Raw genomic sequence first — 5,687 nt, forward strand, 5'->3', positions numbered from 1 at the left:
CCATACAACACCAGTCAGAATGACTATTATTAAAAATTCAAAAAACCAACAGATAATGGAGAGGCTGCAGAGAAAAGGGATAGTGGAAATGTAAATTCGTTCAGCCACTGTGAAAAGTAGTTTGGAGATTTCTCAAAAAACCTAAAACAGAGCTGCCATTCAACCCAGCAATCCTATTAACATGTATATACTCAGAAGAAAATAAACCACTCTACCAAAAAAACACAGGGGCTCATATGTTCATAGCTGCACTAGGCACAATAGCAAAAACATGGAATCAACCCAGGTGCCCATAAATGGTAGATTAAATAAAGAAAATATGTGACATATACACTATGGAGCACTATGCAGCCATAAAAAAGAATGAAATCATGTACTTTCTAGTAACATGGATGGAGCTGGAGACCATAATCTTAAGCAAATTAACTGAAGAACAGAAAACCAAATGCTTCATGTTCTCACTTATAAGTGGGAGGTAAGCATTGAGCACACATGGACATAAATATGGGAACAATAGTCACTGTGGACAACTGGACGGTGGAGGGAGGGGGTCCGTTAAAAAACTACTTATTGGGTACTATTCTCACCACCAGGGTGATGGGATGCATACTCCAAACCTCAGCATCCACCATCACACAGTATTATCATGGGACAAATCTGCACATGTATCCCTTGTATCTAAAATTGAAGTTAAAAAATAAAAAAATAAATAAATTTGCATGGCCATGTGTATTGCAGCACTATTTAAAATAGCCAAAATATGGAATCAATGTAAGTGTCCACCTATCAATGAAATGGTAAGAACATGTGCTATACATACACAGAGGAATACTATTCAACCATAAAAAGTAAAATCCTGTCATTTGCAGCAGCATGGTTGGAACAGGAGGCCATTATGCTAATTGAATAAGCTTGTCACAGAAAGACAAATATTGCATGTTCTTACTCATATTTGGGAACCAAATATGTAAATCTCATGAAGGTAGAAAGATAGATACTATAGGTTGGGAATGGATGGGGGTTAATATCGAGAGGCTGATTAATGGGTACGAAAATACATCTAGGTAGAAGGAATAACTGCTAGTATTAGATAGCACAGTAAGATGATGATAGTTAACAATAATTTATTGTATATTTCCAAATAGCTACAAAAGATTTGAAATATCCCCAACCAAGAAGAGATACATTTGACATAATAAACATTCTAATTACCCTGATTTAATAATTACACATCAGATGTATACATCAATAAATCACACGTACCACATAAATATGTACAATTGTTATGTATCAGTTAAAGTAAAAGACAAACAGCCAACAGGTATATAAAACCTGTTTGATATTACTAATTATGAGGAAAATGAAAATAAAAAACAAAATCAATATCATCTACCCCAGTTAAAATGATACTATTAAAAAGATAGCAAATAAGAGATGCTGGCAAGGATGCAGAGAAAGGGGAATGCACCTGCACTGTTGGTAAGGATGTAAATTAGCACAGTCACTATGAAAAACAGTATGAAGGATCCTTAAACAAAATTAAAACTGCCATACAATCCATAAATTCTACTGCTGGGTATATATCCAAAGGCAAGAAATTTAGTCTAGCAGAGAGACATTTGCACACCCATGTTTATCTGCAGCCCTATTCACAACAGCCTAGATATAGAATCAACCTAAGTGTCCATCAACAGTAAAATGGATTAAAAAATATGGCATATGTATACAATGGATTATTATTCATCTATAAAAAATAAAATCCAATCATTTGCAGGAATACAGATGGAACTGGAGTATACTATGTTAACCAAAACTAGCCAAGCACAGCAATACAAATATCACGTTTTCACTTGTATGTGGGAGCGAAAAAATTGATCTGATGTGAGTAAAGAGTAGAATGGTGAATGTCAGAGGTGGGGAAGGGTAGTGGCAGAGGAGGAATAAAGAATGGTTGGTTAGTGGGTAAAAAATTCAGGTAAGTACCATTCAGGACATAGGCATGGGCAAGGACTTCATGTCTAAAACACCAAAAGCAATGGCAATAAAAGCCAAAATTGACAAATGGGATCTAATTAAACTCAAGAGCTTCTGCACAGCAAAAGAAACTACCATCAGAGTGAACAGGCAACCTACAAAACGGGGGAAAATTTTTGCAACCTACTCATCTGACAAAGGGCTAATATCCAGAATCTAAAATGAACTCCAACAAATTTACAAGAAAAAAACAAACAACCCCATCAAAAAGTGGGCGGAGGACATGAATAGACACTTCTCAAAAGAAGACATTTATGCAGCCAAAAAACACATGAAAAAATGCTCACCATCACTGGCCATCAGAGAAACGCAAATCAAAACCACAATGAGATACCATCTCACACCAGTTAGAATGGCAATCATTAAAAAGTCAGGAAACAACAGGTGCTGGAGAGGATGTGGAGAAACAGGAACACTTTTACACTGTTGGTGGGACTGTAAACTAGTTCAACCATTGTGGAAGTCAGTGTGGCGATTCCTCAGAGATCTAGAACTAGAAATTCCATTTGACCCAGCCATCCCATTACTGGGTATATACCCAAAGGACTATAAATCATGCTGCTATAAAGACACATGCACATGTACGTTTATTGCGGCATTATTCACAATAGCAAAGACTTGGAACCAACCCCAATGTCCAACAATGATAGACTGGATTAAGAAAATGTGGCACATATACACCATGGAATACTATGCAGCCATAAAAAATGATGAGTTCATGTCCTTTGTAGGGACATGGATGAAATTGGAAATCATCATTCTCAGTAAACTATCGCAAGAACAAAAAACCAAACACCGCATATTCTCACTCATAGGTGGGAATTGAACAATGAGAACACATGGACACAGGAAGGGGAACATCACACTTCGGGGACTGTTGTGGGGTGGGGGGAGGGGGGAGGGATAGCATTGGGAGATATACCTAATGCTAGATGATGAGTTGGTGGGTGCAGCGCACCAGCATGGCACATGTATACATATGTAACTAACCTGCACATTGTGCACATGTACCATAAAACCTAAAGTATAATAATAATAATAATAATAATAATAATAATAATAATAAAGAAAGTTAATGGAAACACATATTTTCATATACTTCCAATTAGGATATTTGTATGCAGCCATCCTAATCCATTTTCCAATTCTATTGCTTAAAATACGAAATCAAGATTTTCCACTAATAAAGAATTCCAAACTTCAAAAAAAAATGAAAAAATTCAGGTAAGTAGAAGGAATAAGTTATGTTGTTCAATAGCACAGTAGGGCAACTATACCTAACAATAATGTATTGCATATTTCAAAATGGCTAGAAGAGAAGCTTTGAAATGTTCTCCACATAAAAGAATGATAATTGTTTGAGGTGATAGGTACCCCAATTGCCCTTATTTGATCATTACATAGTGTATGGATGTATCAAAGTATCACATGTACTCTGAAAATATGTGCAATTACTATGTATCAATTTTAAAAAGCAGGCTTCAAGATGGCTGGCTGGAGGTGTCAGGGTTCACTTTTTCCACAAAGATGGACCCAAAGAACAAGTAGATAACCACATGTTGATCAGAGCTTCAGAACACTAGAATTCCATATAGAAGTGACAGGTAACCTATAAGGTATAAAAGCAGAAGAAAGTAAAGTAGCTGGCCTGGCTGGGGTTGACTCAGAGCCAGGAAGAACTCCCTTTTGCAAGGAAGAGAAGGATACCCAGTGGTCCACATTCTCAATGCGGACTCCTACAATCATAGCCACAGAAGAAAAACTTGGCCTACATGGGCCCTGAGGACCATATAGGAAGGTGCCTGGTGTACATATGATGGCACTTGTCCAGAAAGAGTTCATGTTGGGTTCCACAAACACACTGAGATTCAAGTAGCTGAAACACAGCACAATTATGAGAGCCCAGCCCCTGCTAGACTACATCCTGCCCTGGAACCCAACATCCCCTGCATCTCCACATCCCTGGAGCCCTGTTGATATTCCCCTATGTTCAAATGGAGGTCTACAGCAACACAACATCAGCTGGACCCAGTGGTGAGGATGGTTTCTCAGCAGTCTAGCCCACACAGTGTCCAACATTCCAGATAATAGGCAGTGTAATACACTAGAAAATCTGCCCACAGGACAAAAGGAGCCAAAACTTGCACTTCCCATAGCCTTACAGCTGCCCGTGGGCGGTTACTGCTAATGACAGCAATCCTATACCTTCCAGCAGCTGGACCACTACACACCTGCATGCAAATTCAGGGAACCTGAGGACTGGCCCACTGATGCACTTACTGAGGCCTGAAGAAAGGCCTACATCACTGACCACCACTGGCACTCAGGCATGCCACTGTGGGGCTAAGAACAAGCCTGACCCATATATTGCTACTGCCTCTGGCACATGAGCATGCTGTCTGAAGGACTACAGAAGTACATGCTCTGCCTGTCACATTCAGCACACACACAGACAGGCTCTTCCCTCCTGCCACTGCCACTAATAATGCCCACATATGTTATCCAGGGGCTGGGGGCTAACCCATTCTGTCTATGGGTACCCTCCATTGAGGGGCCTGAGGGCAGGCCCTCTCCACCTACCACAGCTGGTACAGAAATTCGTGCCCCCACACAGTGTCTAGTGATCTGGGAAATGACTCACCACACCCTACAGACCATCATGGATACTAAGGACAGGCTCATCTACACACATCACCACCGTTGGTGGTACCCCACATACACAGCCCAAGGGATTGAGGATTGGCATGCCTGGCCTGTTATCACCACTACTAGTGACCCAGAACCATCCTGCTTGGCATGACGATATCAAACAAAGCTTTGCCGTAGTCTCCACTAACAACCACATCTCAGCCCAAAGAAATCATATGAAAACTATGATTCTGTGTTCACCCAAAATCAGAGCCAAAGAACCCTACCCAACCAAGACTACAGATAAATCTTTTAAAAAAATATAATTCATAAGATTGAAACGAACAACTAATACCAGTAGTGCAGATATCTACATAAAGACAAAAGAAACATAAAAAAGCAAGAAAACATGACACCTGCAAAGCAACACAATAATTTTCCAGTAATGGGTTTCAAATAAAAGACAATCTATGAAATTCCTCAAAAAATAATTCAAAATAATAGTCTTCAAACAGTTCAGTTAAATAAAAGAGAATACACATGAACAATACAAAGACATAAGAAAAAAATTCCTGATCTGAATAAAAAATGCCAAAGATAGATAAATTCCATAAAAAACAGAATCCCTGTTACTAAAGAATTCCATGAATGAAATAAAAGTACAATCAAGAGTTTCAACAATAGACAAGAACAACTGAAGAAATAATTTTTGAAAATGAGAAGACAGATCTTTTGAAATAACTCTGTCAATTTTTAAAAAGAAGAAAAAAAAGCCAATTTGACATATGAGATACAATAAAGTGGTGAAATATTCATTTTCTGAGTTCTAGAAAGAGAAGAGATGAGCAAAGGCACAGAAAAACTATTTAACAAAATAATAGCTGAAAACTTCCCAACTCTTGCAAGAGATGCAGACATCCAGATATAGGAAGCTCAACAATCCCCAAACATATTCAACCTAAAAAGTTTTCTCCAAGGTGCATTATAGATAAACTATCAAAAGTAAAAAACACTCCTAAAAGCAG

The sequence above is a fragment of the Pongo pygmaeus genome, chromosome X, assembly GCF_028885625.2.
Source record: "Pongo pygmaeus isolate AG05252 chromosome X, NHGRI_mPonPyg2-v2.0_pri, whole genome shotgun sequence".
Classification (NCBI taxonomy): domain Eukaryota; kingdom Metazoa; phylum Chordata; class Mammalia; order Primates; family Hominidae; genus Pongo; species Pongo pygmaeus.